The sequence below is a fragment of the Cryptomeria japonica genome, unplaced genomic scaffold, assembly GCF_030272615.1.
Source record: "Cryptomeria japonica unplaced genomic scaffold, Sugi_1.0 HiC_scaffold_184, whole genome shotgun sequence".
NCBI classification, from domain to species: domain Eukaryota; kingdom Viridiplantae; phylum Streptophyta; class Pinopsida; order Cupressales; family Cupressaceae; genus Cryptomeria; species Cryptomeria japonica.
In genome coordinates, this window is record NW_026729006.1 from 257,501 (window position 1) to 272,500 (window position 15,000).

Here is a 15,000-nt window from a genome sequence, read left to right on the forward strand (position 1 = left end):
CGGAAATTTTAAAATCTCATTTTTTTTTGCCTTTTTCTGGAAATTAGTGAAGGCAGCGCATCAAAGGTGCGCACCTCGCTGCCCACCACGGTGCGCAACGCCGGTGGGCACCCGGGAGTGCTTCGAAGTGTGCTCCAAGGTGCTGCGTGCACGTTGTCGGAGCCCGGTTTGCCCCGGGTGCGCACCTCGCGTGCACCTTCGTCGGGGTGGGCACCTTGGCTGGGTTTGCCCCGGCTGCGCTCCGAAGCGGGGTTATTGGAGCGCCGCCTCTTTTTTTGTCGGAGCGTTTGGTGGGGTTTCTCGCATTGGCTCTTCCGAGGCCCGGTTGCCACCCTGGCGCGCACGAAGTCGGAAGTAGGGTTAATTGCCCGGGTGCGCACCTTTGCCAGGGTGGGCACCTTACCTGGGCTGCGCACCAGGGCGGGCTCAAGATGGCACGCGCGTTCCGTTTTTTTCACTATCTTTCAAAACGGAAATTTTAAAATCTCCTTTTTTTTTTGCCTTTTCTGGAAATTAGTGAAGGCAGCGCATCAAAGGTGCGCACCTCGCTGCCCACCTTGGTGTGCTCTGAGGTGCGCACCCGGGAGCGCTACGAAGTGTGCTCCAAGGTGCGGCGTGCACGTTGTCGGAGCCCGGTTTGCCCCGGGTGCGCACCTCGCCTGCACCTTGGCCGGGGTGGGCACCTTGGCTGGGTTTGCCCAGGGTGCGCTCCGAAGCGGGGTTACTGGAGCGCCCCCTCTTTTTTTGTCAGAGCGTTTGGTGGGGTTTCTCGCATTGGCTCTTCCCAGGCCCGGTTGTTGGGTGCGCTCCCACCCTGGCGCGCGCGAAGTTGGAAGTTGGGTTAATTGCCCGGGCGCGCACCTTCGCCAGGGTGGGCACCTTGGTGCGCACACCTTGGCTGGGCTGCGCACCAGGGCGGGCTCAAGATGGCACCAGCATTCCCTTTTTCTCACTATCTTTCAAAACGGAAATTTTAAAATCTCGTTTTTTTTTTGCCTTTTATGGAAATTAGTGAAGGCATCGCATCAAAGGTGCGCACCTCGCTGCCCACCTTGGTGTGCTCCGAGGTGCCCACCACGGTGCGCAACGCCGGTGCGAACCCGGGAGCGCCCCGATGTGTGCTCCAAGGTGCGGCGTGCACGAAGTCGGACCCCGGTTTGCCCCGGGTGCGCACCTCGCGTGCACCTTGGTGCGCACACCTTGGCTGGGTTGCGCGGCCTGGTGGGCACCATGGTGCGCACCAAGGAGCGCTCCGAAGTGTGCTCCAAGGTGCGGCGTGCACGAAGTCGGAGCCCGGTTTGCCCCGGGTACGCACCTCGCGTGCACCTTCGCCGGGGTGGGCACCTCGGCTGGGTTGCGCGCCCTGGTGCGCACCAAGGAGCGCTCCGAAGTGTGCTCCAAGGTGCGGCGTGCACGAAGTCGGAGCCCGGTTTGCCCCGGGTGCGCACCTTCGCCGCGGTGCGCACCATGGCGTGCACGAAGTCGGAGCCCGGTTTGCCCCGGGTGCGCACCTCGCGTGCACCTTCGGCGGGGTTGCGCGCCCTGGTGGGCACCATGGTGCGCACCAAGGAGCGCTCCGAAGTGTGCTCCAAGGTGCGGCGTGCACGAAGTCGGAGCCCGGTTTGCCCCGGGTGCGCACCTCGCGTGCACCTTCGGCGGGGTTGCGCGCCCTGGTGGGCACCATGGTGCGCACCAAGGAGCGCTCCGAAGTGTGCTCCAAGGTGCGGCGTGCACGAAGTCGGAGCCCGGTTTGCCCCGGGTGCGCACCTCGCGTGCACCTTCGCCGCGGTGGGCACCATGGCGTGCACGAAGTCGGAGCCCGGTTTGCCCCGGGTGCGCACCTCGCGTGCACCTTCGCCGGGGTGGGCACCTCGGCTGGGTTGCGCCCCACCAAGGAGCGCTCCGAAGTGTGCTCCAAGGTGCGGCGTGCACGAAGTCGGAGCCCGGTTTGCCCCGGGTGCGCACCTCGCGTGCACCTTCGCCAGGGTGGGCACCTCGGTGCGCACACCTTCTCAATGTTTTCTTGCCTTTTCTGGAAATTGGTGAAGGCAGCGCATCAAAGGTGCGCACCTCGGTGTGCTCCGAGGTGCGAACCCGAGAGCGCTCCGAGGTGCCCACGAAGTCGAAAGTCGGGTTAATTGCATTGTTTTCCCCGGGTGCGCTCCGAGGTGCGCAACATCGGCGCGCACCAAGGAGGGCTCCGAAGTGTGCTCCAAGGTGCGCACGATGGCGTGCACCTCTGGTGCGCACGATTCGGAGCTCGGTTTGACCGGGGTGCGCACACCTTGGCTGGGTTGCGCACCTTTTGTGCGCTCCAAGGTGCGCACGAAGTCGGAGCTCGGTTTGCCCCGGGTGCGCACCTTCGCCAGGGTGCGCACCTTGATGCGCACGCCTTGGCTGGGCTGCGCACCTTGGTGGGCGCCATGGTGCGCACCTTTCGTGCGCTCCAAGGTGCGCACGAAGTCGGAGCTCGGTTTGCCCCGGGTGCGCACCTTGGTGGGCGCCATGGTGCACTCCGAGGTGCCCAAGATTGGTGCGCACCAAGGAGCGCTCCGAAGTGCGCTCCAAGGTGCGCGCGAAGTCGAAAGTTGGGTTAATTGTCCGGTTTGCCTCGGGTGCGCACCTTGCGTGCACCTTCGCCAGGGTGGGCGCCTTGGTGCGCACACCTTGGCTGGGCTGCGCACACCTTGGCACCCGCGTTTCCTTCATTTTAAATTTTTTTTTTTTACAATCTCTCAAGTGGGAAATTCTATAATCTCAACTTTTTTTGCCTTTTCAGGAAACTTTTGAATGGAGCGCATCATTGGTGCGCTCCGAAGTGTGCTCCAAAGCTCTCTCCAGCTGCGTGCACCTGCCCCGGCCGCGCACCCGGCCCCGCCCAGCTTCGCTCACCTGTCCCGGGCGTCTGGTGCGGAACCTTAGAGTAAGAAACATCACCGTGCACCTTGGCCAACGTGCGCGACTCGACCGAGCGCGCACTGGCCGAGGTGCACACCGATTTCACCTGGGTGCGCGCGCAGCACCTCGGGCGCACCGGGGTGCGCGCACAACGCCCGGGTTGCACCGTGGCCTGTGTGCTCGGGGCGCCTCGGGTGCGCGCTCGGTGTCGCCCCCGCGCGCGCGGTAGTGCGGGCAGCGCACCCCGGCCCGGCCCGGCCCCGACGAGAACGCAAACGGGCAAAAGGTTTATTCAAATAGCATTGCGACGCCCGGCGAAAAACTAAAAAAGGGTGCAACACCGGGACTTCCCGGGAGGTCACCCATCCCAGTACTACTCCGGCCCAAGCGCGCTTAACTGCGGAGTTCTGATGGGATCCGGTGCACTAACGCTGGTATGATCGCACCCGTTATGAGCTTGTCGCAGTGTGTACTTAGCAAACCGCGACCCACGTGCGAATCCACCCCGGCCACCCACCCCCGTCGAGGTGCACACCCTCCCTCGCGAAGTGCGCCCCGTTCGCCAAGTGTGAGCCCTGCCCGGGTGCGCGCACCTTGCTAGGGCGTCGGGTGTGCACCCGGCCCGGCCTACGTGCGTGCACCTGGAGGGGGCGTCGTGTGCGTGCAGTGTCCCGTCTGCAACGCGGTGCCCACACACCACCTCGGGCGCAACGACCTGCGCTCACATGTGGGCCGAGTGCACCTTGGTGCATGTTCGGGGCGCCTCGGGTGCACGCTCGATCTTGCCCCGGTGCACCAAGGCGCTCGGTTTGCCCCGGGTGCGCACTTGGTGCAAGGTGGGCACCCAAAATAGGGATCAAGCACCAAAACACAAGTTTCGGGATGCAAAATGGGACCCAAGGACCACAAATGCGTTCCAAGACCCATGATGGGTCCACGAGAACAAAAATGTGTTCCGAGACTTAATAAACAAATATTGGGTTTTAGGAGAAGAAACATGCTCTGATGCCCAAAACGAGAATCGACCCCGAAAAGGCCACAGGCCAAAAGTGGGATGCGAGACAAAAAAAAATGGGACCCGAGGACCAAAATTGGGTTCCCAGGTCGAAGACAGGGCAACCGGACAAGAAACGACCTCTAAGGCTCGAAATGAGTCCCGACGACTAAAACTTGACAAGAAGCACCCATCAGGCACCCAACTCGACACCCATGGGATGCCGACCCACCCGGGCTTCCACCTAGCACACCTTGGCACCCACCCACCCTCGCACCCAACCTCGCACCCAACTTAGCACCTTTGAACCCACATTGGCACTCACCCTGACCCTGGCACCTTGGAACCCACATTGGCACTCACCTTGACCCTGGCACCCACCTTTGCACTCACCTTGGGACCCACCCTGGCTCCCACCTCGGCACCCACCCAGACACCCACCTTGGTTCCTTGGCACCCACCTTGGATCCTTGGCACCCACCCCGACACCCACCTTGGCACGCAACTTGGCTACTTGCCACCCACCTTGGCTCCTTGACGCCCACCCCGACAACCACCCCGTGACCTACCCTGGCTAGGGTTGGTGCACACCCACCCTGGTGCCCACCTTGGCACCCACCCTATGACCCACCTTGGCACGCACCTTAGTACCCACCCCGTTACCCACCCTAGGACCCACCCCGTGACCCACCTTGGCCAGGGTGGGTGCACCCACCCTGGTGCCCACCTTGGCACCCACCCATCCTAGCACCCAGCCTGTGACCGGGCTTGGAACCCAACCTTGCACCCGCACCCGTCTTGGCCAGTGTGGGTGCGCACCCATCCTGGCACCCACGTTGTGACACACCCTTTAACCCACGCACCCTAGCACCCACGTTGGCACCCACCTTGGAACCCAACCTAGCAACTTGGCACCCACCCCATGACCCACCTTGGCATCCACCATAGCAGTCGCCGACTTGGCACCCACCTCGGCACCCACCTTGACACTTGTGGACCCACCTTGCCACTCACCCTAGCATCGACCCATCCTAGCACCCACCCTGGCACCTTTGCACCCTAGCACTCACCCATCCTAGCACCTAACCTGTGACCCACCTTGACACTCACCCTCGCACCCACCTTGGAACCCAACCTAGCACCCACCCACCCTGACACCAACCCTAGCACCTACCCACCCTTGCACCCACCCTGTGACCCATCTTGGCACCCACCCATCCTACCACTCAACCTATCACCCACCTTCTCACCCACCTTGGCATCCACCTTAGCACCCACCCACACTGGCACCTTGGCACCCACCTCGGGCAAGGTGGGTGCACACCCACCCTGGCACCCAATTTAGAACCCACCGAGCATGTTACCCACCTTGGCACCCACATTGCAGCCCACCCTAGTACCCACCCTATGACCCACATTGGCATCCACACCCTAGCACCCAGGCACCTCGACACCCGCCTTGACACCCACCCTAGCACTGAACCTGTGACCCACCTTGGAACTCACCCTAGAACCCACCCACCCTGTGAACCACCTTGGCATCCACCTTAGCACCCACCCACCTTGGCACCCACTCTAGCACTCACCCATCCTAACACCCAACTTGTTACCCACCTTGGCACCCGCCCTCGCGTCCACCTTGAAACCCACCCTAGCACCCACCCACGCAGGAGCCCACCTTGGCACCCAACCTAACACCCACGCATCCTGGCACCCAACTTGTGACCCACCTTGGAACCCACCCTAGTACCCACCTTTGAACCCACTATATCACCAACCCACCTTGGCACCCACCCTATGACCCTCTTTGGAATCCACCCTAGCACGCACCCACCCTGGCACCCACCATGGAGCGCACCCTAGCACCCACCCACCTCGGCACGCACCTCAACACCCACCTTGGTGTGCGCACTGCGCCAACCTCTCAAAGACCCTATGTGGTGCGCTCCAAAGTGTACACCTTTGGTGCGCTCCAAGGTGCGCACCTTTGGTGCACACCGAGGTGCACACCAAAGTGTGCACCGAGGTGAGCACCAAAGTGCACTCCAGGGTGCACACCAAGGCGTGCACCTTTGGTGCGGTCAATGCAAACGAATTCGGAAGTTGGGGTCGATGTCCTAATCGCTGCTGCAGACTACACGTATGAGAATCGGACAAATAGCTTTATATAGGGGAGGTGTTGCGTTTGATGGGTCGACTCCCCTGGTTGTGTGCACTGCACCAACTTCAAAGACCCTGTCTTGTTTAAGAAGTCAAAAGTTGGGGTGGATGTCCTAATCATTGCTGCAGTCTACGCATGTATGAGAATCAGACAAATAGCTTATATAGGGGAGGTGTTGCATTCGGTGGGTTGACTCCCCTGGTTGTGCGCACTGCGCCAACCTCAAAGACCCCGCATAGCAGAAGAAGTCGGAAGTCGGATTTTGGTGAGCACCAAGGCGTGCACCTTTGGTGCGGTCAACGCAGACGAATTCAGAAGTTGGGGTGGATGTCCTAATCGTTGTTGCAGGCTACACATGTATGAGAATCAGACAAATAGCTTATATAGGGGAGGTGTTGGGTTTGATGGGTCAACTCCCTTGGTTGTGCGCATTACGCCAACCTCAAAGACCTTGTTTTCGTTAAGAAGTCAAAAGTTGGGGTCAATGTCCTAATGGCTCCTGCAGGCTACACATGTATGAGAATCGGACAAATAGCTTATATAGGGGAGGTGTTGGGTTTGATGGGTCGACTCCCCTGGTTGTGCGCATTACGTCAACCTCAAAGACCTTGTTTTCGTTAAGAAGTCAAAAGTTGGGGTCGATGTCCTAATTGCTCCTGTAGACTACACATGTATGAGAATCAGACAAATAGCTTATATAGGGGAGGTGTTGGGTTTGATGGGTTGACTCCCCTAGTTGTTCGCATTACACCAACCTCAAAGACCTTGTTTTCGTTTAGAAGCCGAAAGTTGGGGTCGATGTCCTAATTGCTCCTGCAGGCTACGCATGTATGAGAATCAGACAAATAGCTTATATAGGGGAGGTGTTGGGTTTGATGGGTCGACTCCCCTGGTTGTGCGCATTGCGCCAACCTCAAAGACCCTGCATTGCGGATGAAGTCGAAAGTCAGAGTTTGGTGTGCTACAAGGTGTGGTCGAAGGTGCTCACCTAGGTGTGCACCTTTGGAGCACAGGAAAAGTGCCCTCCAAAAGTGCGCACCTTTGGAGTGCACAAAAGTGCCCTCCAAAAGTGCGCACCTTTGGAGCGCAGAAAAGTGCCCTCCAAAAAGTGCCCTCCAAAAGTGCGCACCTTTGGAGCGCAGAAAAGTGCCCTCCAAAAAGTGCCCTCCAAAAGTGCGCACCTTTGGAGCGCAGAAAAGTGCCCTCCAAAAAGTGCCCTCCAAAAGTGCGCACCTTTGGAGCGCAGAAAAGTGCCCTCCAAAAGTGCGCACCTTTGGAGCGCAGAAAAGTGCCCTCCAAAAAGTGCCCTCCAAAAGTGCGCACCTTTGGAGCGCAGAAAAGTGCCCTCCAAAAAGTGCCCTCCAAAAGTGCGCACCTTTGGAGCGCAGAAAAGTGCCCTCCAAAAAGTGCCCTCCAAAAGTGCGCACCTTTGGAGCGCAGAAAAGTGCCCTCCAAAAAGTGCCCTCCAAAAGTGCGCACCTTTGGAGCGCAGAAAAGTGCCCTCCAAAAAGTGCCCTCCAAAAGTGCGCACCTTTGGAGCGCAGAAAAGTGCCCTCCAAAAGTGCGCACCTTTGGAGCGCACAAAAGTGCCCTCCAAAAGTGCGCACTTTTGGTGCGCACCAAGGCGCTGGTTCGGTCGTTGCAGGCGAGTTCGGAAGTTGGGGTCGATGTCCTGAGCGGAGGTGCAAACTACACAGGTGTCGGAATCGGACAAATAGCTTATATAGGGGAGGTGTATGCTTCGATGGGTCGACTCCCCAGGTTGAGCGCACCGCGCCAACCTCAAAGACCCTACGGTATGGATGAAGTCGGAAGTTGGGTCCGATGACCAATTCGATTAGTAGGTATGCTCATGAGGTCGGAATTTGGGTCCGATGACCTGCCATGTGCAGGAAGGCGAATGTTGACACTGTGCGTTGCAAGGTGCACACCAAGGCGCTGGTGCGGTCTTTTTAGTCGAGTTCGGAAGTTGGGGTCGATGTCCTGATCGGAGGTGCAAGCTACACAGGTGTGGGAATCGGACAAATAGCTTATATAGGGGAGGTGTATGCTTCGTTGGGTCGACTCCCCGGGTTGAGCGCACCGCGCCAACCTCAAAGACCCTACGGTATGGATGAAGTCGGAAGTTGGGTCCGATGACCGATTCGATATGTAGGCATACTCGCGAGGTCGGAATTTGGGTCCGATGACCTGCCACGTGCAGGAAGGCGAATGTTGGCACTGTGCGTTGCAAGGTGCGCACCAAGGCGCTGGTTCGGTCGTTGGAGGCGAGTTCGGAAGTTGGGGTCGATGTCTTGATCGGAGGTGCAAACTACACAGGTGTGGGAATCGGACAAATAGCTTATATAGGGGAGGTGTATGCTTCGTTGGGTCGACTCCCCGGGTTGAGCGCACCGCGCCAACCTCAAAGACCCTACGGTATGGATGAAGTCGGAAGTTGGGTCCGATGACCGATTCGATATGTAGGCATACTCGCGAGGTCGGAATTTGGGTCCGATGACCTGCCATGTGCAGGAAGGCGAATGTTGGGACTGTGCGTCGCAAGGTGCGCACCAAGGCGCTGGTGCCGTCGTTGCAGTCGAGTTCGGAAGTTGGGGTCGATGTCCTGGTCAGAGGTGCAAACTACACAGGTGTGGGAATCGGACAAATAGCTTATATAGGGGAGGTGTATGCTTCGATGGGTCGACTCCCTGGGTTGAGCGCACCGCGCCAACCTCAAAGACCCTACAGTATGGATGAAGTCGGAAGTTGGGTCCGATGACCGATTCGATACGTAGGCATATTGGCGAGGTCTGAATTTGTGTCCGATGACCTGCCATGCGCAGGAAGGCGGAATTTGGGTCCGATGACCGAGTTGATGGCGTGCCATGCGCAGAAAGGCGGAATTTGGGTCCGATGACCGAGTTGATGTTGATGGCCCGCCATGCACAGGAAGGCGGAATTTGGGTCCGATGACCGATTTGAAGGCGTGCCATACGCAAAAAGGCGGAGTTTGGGTCCGATGACCGAGTTGATATTGATGGCCCGCCATGCGCAGGAAGGCGGAATTTGGGTCCGATGACCTGACATACGCATGGAGTCCGACTCGGGGGCCGATGTTCGATTCGATGACTTGCATTGTGGGTAAAGTCGGAAGTTGTGGTCTTTGACCCGATTCGATGACCAGACTTCGGCTGCTTGAGAATCGGACAAATAACTTATATAGGGGAGGTAGTGTTCTCGAGCATCCTCCCCCCGTGCCCGTTTATGTCGATTGATGCTGGTGCTCGACTGGTTGGAGCGCTCGGATGCAAAAATCTTGCACCAGGATTTATCGATTGTGATGGACACGGCAAGTCTCCTGATTGCTATGCAGGAGCTCATCGTGAATCTCTATGCGGCCTTGGTATGGACTCGACCTGCGGAATGGTTCGGCAATGGTAGTCGCTCCAACACGTCCTTGCAATGGCCACAGAGGTGATTCGACTAGAGCTCCAGTCTAGCTTTTGGGTTGCTTGGCGGACTGGTATAGCCGCGATCGAGTTCCGGCCATGAACGTTTTAGATAGCTCTTGGGCTTTCTGGGACGGAAGTCGGAAGTTTGGGCTGTTGTCCGATTTGATGACCATTCTTCGGATGTGTGAGAATCGGACAAATAACTTATATAGGGGACTGTGTTGTCTCACGCAGCCCCCTCCGTGCCCCTCTATCTCGACCGATGTTGGTGCTTGAAAGGGTTGGGATCGCTCGGATTTATAAACGTGCACCACCATTTGTCGAGTGTGAGGGACGCGGCAGGTCTCCTAAATGCTATGCGGGCGCTCTCTGAGAATCTCTATCCGGCCTCGACACAGACTAGTCTTGCTGAATGGTTTGGCACTGGTAGTCGATCCAACACGTCGTTGTTGTGGCCGCCTAGGCGATTCGATTCGAGCCCCCGTCTAGCTTTTGGGTTGCTTGGCGGATTTTGCCCTATCCGCAAGTGAGCTCGGTCCCTAAACGTTCGAGAAACCCGATTGCTATGCGCCGACTCTCTTTCTTGCGAGCCTCCATCTAGCTTTTGGGTCTCTACGGAACGGAAGTCGGAATCTGGGACCGTTGTTTGATTCGACGAGGCAGACTACGGTTGTGCGAGAATCGGACAAATAACTTATATAGGGGAGGTGTTGACTGGAGCATTCTCCCCCGTGCCCCTCTAACTCGACCAATGCTGGCGCTCGAACGGTGGTAGCGCTCGGATTTTCATTGAGCGCCAGCATTGGTCGATTTAGAGGGGCATGCGAGATTCCCGAATGCTATGCGAGGGCTCTAACGGAAATGTCTATTGGTTTCGGTATGGATGCAATTGCGAGTGGTTCGGCAAAGGTAGTCGTTCCGATGCGTCCATGTCGTGGCCAAATCGAATTATCGATTTGAGCCCTCGTATAGCATTTGGGTCTCTCGATGTGATTCCGCATTCCAGTCCCTTTGGGCACTGCTTGAGCCGCATCCCAGGGGGTTCCCTTCCCAATAATCTGCCTCGCAACCCGATTGCTATGCGGTGAGGCTCCTCGGCCGCCTCGGAACTATCTGTGTATCAGACGCATCGCGGGATAAGGGGTTGGCAACGGTAGTCGCCCCAAGCGCGTCCGATGCTTGGACCATTCCGAGGCGGCCCTGAAGCCTCTTCCGTCTAGCCGTTGGGTCCTTCTCGCCGCATCCCTCGCCTCGCACCCCGATTGCTATGCGGTGAGGCTCCTCGGCCGCCTCGGAACTATCTGTGTATCGGACGCGTCGCGGGATAAGGGGTTGTCACTGGTAGTCGCCCCAAGCGCGTCCGATGCTTGGACCATTCCGAGGCGGCCCTGAAGCCTCTTCCGTCTAGCCGTTGGGTCCTTCTCGCCGCATCCCTCGCCTCGCACCCCGATTGCTATGCGGTGAGGCTCCTCGGCCGCCTCGGAACTATCTGTGTATCGGACGCGTCGCGGGATAAGGGGTTGTCATTGGTAGTCGCCCCAAGCGCGTCCGATGCTTGGACCATTCCGAGGCGGCCCTGAAGCCTCTTCCGTCTAGCCGTTGGGTCCTTCTCGCCGCATCCCTCGCCTCGCACCCCGATTGCTATGCGGTGAGGCTCCTCGGCCGCCTCGGAACTATCTGTGTATCGGACGCGTCGCGGGATAAGGGGTTGTCACTGGTAGTCGCCCCAAGCGCGTCCGATGCTTGGACCATTCCGAGGCGGCCCTGAAGCCTCTTCCGTCTAGCCGTTGGGTCCTTCTCGCCGCATCCCTCGCCTCGCACCCCGATTGCTATGCGGTGAGGCTCCTCGGCCGCCTCGGAACTATCTGTGTATCGGACGCGTCGCGGGATAAGGGGTTGTCACTGGTAGTCGCCCCAAGCGCGTTCGATGCTTGGACCATTCCGAGGCGGCCCTGAAGCCTCTTCCGTCTAGCCGTTGGGTCCTTCTCGCCGCATCCCTCGCCTCGCACCCCGATTGCTATGCGGTGAGGCTCCTCGGCCGCCTTGGAACTATCTGTGTATCGGACGCGTCGCGGGATAAGGGGTTGTCACTGGTAGTCGCCCCAAGCGCGTCCGATGCTTAGACCATTCCGAGGCGGACCCGAAGCCTCTTCCGTCTAGCCGTTGGGTCCTTCTCGCCGCATCCTTCGCCTCGCACCCCGATTGCTATGCGGTGAGGCTCCTCGGCCGCCTCGGAACTATCTGTGTATCGGACGCGTCGCGGGATAAGGGGTTGTCACTGGTAGTCGCCCCAAGCGCGTCCGATGCTTGGACCATTCCGAGGCGGACCCGAAGCCTCTTCCGTCTAGCCGTTGGGTCCTTCTCGCCGCATCCCTCGCCTCGCACCCCGATTGCTATGCGGTGAGGCTCCTCGGCCGCCTTGGAACTATCTGTGTATCGGACGCGTCGCGGGATAAGGGGTTGTCACTGGTAGTCGCCCCAAGCGCGTCCGATGCTTGGACCATTCCGAGGCGGACCCGAAGCCTCTTCCGTCTAGCCGTTGGGTCCTTCTCGCCGCATCCCTCGCCTCGCACCCCGATTGCTATGCGGTGAGGCTCCTCGGCCGCCTTGGAACTATCTGTGTATCGGACGCGTCGCGGGATAAGGGGTTGTCACTGGTAGTCGCCCCAAGCGCGTCCGATGCTTGGACCATTCCGAGGCGGACCCGAAGCCTCTTCCGTCTAGCCGTTGGGTCCTTCTCGCCGCATCCCTCGCCTCGCACCCCGATTGCTATGCGGTGAGGCTCCTCGGCCGCCTTGGAACTATCTGTGTATCGGACGCGTCGCGGGATAAGGGGTTGTCACTGGTAGTCGCCCCAAGCGCGTCCGATGCTTGGACCATTCCGAGGCGGCCCCGAAGCCTCTTCCGTGTAGCCGTTGGGTCCTTCTCGCCGCATCCCTCGCCTCGCACCCCGATTGCTATGCGGTGAGGCTCCTCGGCCGCCTTGGAACTATCTGTGTATCGGACGCGTCGCGGGATAAGGGGTTGTCACTGGTAGTCGCCCCAAGCGCGTCCGATGCTTGGACCATTCCGAGGCGGCCCCGAAGCCTCTTCCGTGTAGCCGTTGGGTCCTTCTCGCCGCATCCCTCGCCTCGCACCCCGATTGCTATGCGGTGAGGCTCCTCGGCCGCCTTGGAACTATCTGTGTATCGGACGCGTCGCGGGATAAGGGGTTGTCACTGGTAGTCGCCCCAAGCGCGTCCGATGCTTGGACCATTCCGAGGCGGACCTGAAGCCTCTTCCCTCTAGCCGTTGGGGCTTTCTCGCCGCATCCCTCGCCTCGCACCCTGATTGCTATGCTGTGAGGCTCCTCGGCCGCCTTGGAACTATCTGTGTATCGGACGCATCGCGGGATAAGGGGTTGGCAGTGGTAGTCGCCCCAAGCGCATCCGATGCTTGGACCATTCCGAGGCGGCCCTGCAGCCTCTTCCGTCTAGCCGTTGGGGCCATCTCGCCGCATCCCCCACCTCGCACCACGATTGCTATGCGGTGAGGCTCCTTGGCCGCCTCGGAACTATCTGTGTATCGGACGCATCGCGGGATAAGGGGTTGTCACTGGTAGTCGCCCCAAGCGCGTCCGATGCTTGGACTATTCCGAGGCGGCCCTGCAGCCTCTTCCGTCTAGCCGTTGGGGCCATCTCGCTGCATCCCCCACCTCCTCGGCCGCCTCGGAACTATCTGTGTATCGAACGCATCGCGGGATAAGGGGTTGGCAGTGGTAGTCGCCCCAAGCGCGTCCGATGCTTGGACTATTCCGAGGCAGCCCTGCAGCCTCTTCCGTCTAGCCTTTGGGGCCATCTCGCCGCATCCCTCGCCTCGCACCCCGATTGCTATGCGGTGAGGCTCCTCGGCCGCCTGGGAACTATCTTCGTATCGGACGCATCGCGGGATAAGGGGTTGTCACTGGTAGTCGCCCCAAGCGCGTCCGATGCTTGGACTATTCCGAGGCGGCCCTGTGGCCTCTTCCGTCTAGCCGTTGGGGCCATCTCGCCGCATCCCCCACCTCGCACCCCGATTGCTATGCGGTGAGGCTCTTCGGCCGCCTTGGAACTATCTTCGTATCGGACGCATTGCGGGATAAGGGGTTGTCACTGGTAGTGGCCCCAAGCGCGTCCGATGCTTGGACTATTCCGAGGCGGCCCTGCAGCCTCTTCCGTCTAGCCGTTGGGGCCATCTCGCCGCATCCCCCACCTCGCACCCCGATTGCTATGCGGTGAGGCTCCTCGGCCGCCTTGGAACTATCTTCGTATCGGACGCATCGCGGGATAAGGGGTTGTCACTGGTAGTCGCCCCAAGCGCGTCCGATGCTTGGACTATTCCGACGCGGCCCTGTGGCCTCTTCCGTCTAGCCGTTGGGGCCATCTCGCCGCATCCCCCACCTCGCACCCCGATTGCTATGCGGTGAGGCTCCTCGGCCGCCTTGGAACCATCTTCGTATCGGACGCATCGCGGGATAGGGGGCTGTCACTGGTAGTCGCCCCAAGCGTGTCCGATGCTTGGACCATTCCTAGGCGGCCCTGAAGCCTCTTCCGTCTAGCCGTTGGGGCCTTCCCGCCCCATCCCTCGCCTCGCACCCCCGATTGCTATGCGGTGAGGCTCCTCGGCCGCCTTGGAACCATCTGTGTATCGGACGCATCGCGGGATAAGGGGTTGGCACTGGCAGTCGCCCCAAGCGCGTCCGATGCTTGGACCATTCCGAGGTGGCCCTGAAGCCTCTTCCGTCTAGCCGTTGGGGCCTTCCCGCCCCATCCCTCGCCTCGCACCCCGATTGATATGCGGTGAGGCTCCTCGGCCGCCTTGGAACTATCTGTGTATCGGACGCATCGCGGGATAAGGGGTTGGCACTGGTAGTCGTCCCAATCGCATCCGATGCTTGGACCATTCCGAGGCGGCCCTGCAGCCTCTTCCGTTTAGCCGTCGGGGCCTTCCCGCCGCATCCCTCGCCTCGCATCCCGATTCCTATGCGGTGAGTCTTCTCGGCCGCCGCGGAACTATACCTGTTATTGCTACTGCATCCTTCGGCTGGTAACCTCCTCTGCCGCCTTGGAACGTTCTCTTTGTCGGACGCGTCGCGGGATAAGGGGTTGGCACTGGTAGTCGCCCCAAGCGCGCCCGATGCATAGACCGCTCCGAGTCGACCTTGCTTTCAGCCTCTCACATGCATAGACCTCTCTGAGTCGACCCTGCAGCCTCTCACGTTTAGCCTTTGGAATCTCGCCTCACAACATGATTGCTATCCTTGATGCATCCCTTGCCTCGAGCCCTGATTGCTTTCTTGGCTGCATCCCTCCTCTCCTCACAGCCCGGTTGTCATCACTGCTTCATCCGTCGCTTCATGCATTCTGGCTGCTGGGCCCTTCCCACCGCACACCTCGATTGCTATCTCTTCTGCATCACACACCCCGATTGCTATCTCTGCTACATCCCTCGGCTCTCACTTCTGCATCCTTCGCCTCACACCTCGATTGCTATCA

The 15,000-nt window shown here is 59.7% G+C and overlaps 1 non-coding gene across 1 annotated transcript; it reads right to left on the bottom strand.

Moving 5' to 3' along the window:
* Positions 1-3,227: 3,227 nt before the first annotated feature.
* On the bottom strand, positions 3,228-3,346 carry LOC131867785 (5S ribosomal RNA). The gene has a single exon (XR_009366317.1). It is a non-coding gene; the product is annotated as a 5S ribosomal RNA (ribosomal RNA).
* Positions 3,347-15,000: the final 11,654 nt, after the last annotated feature.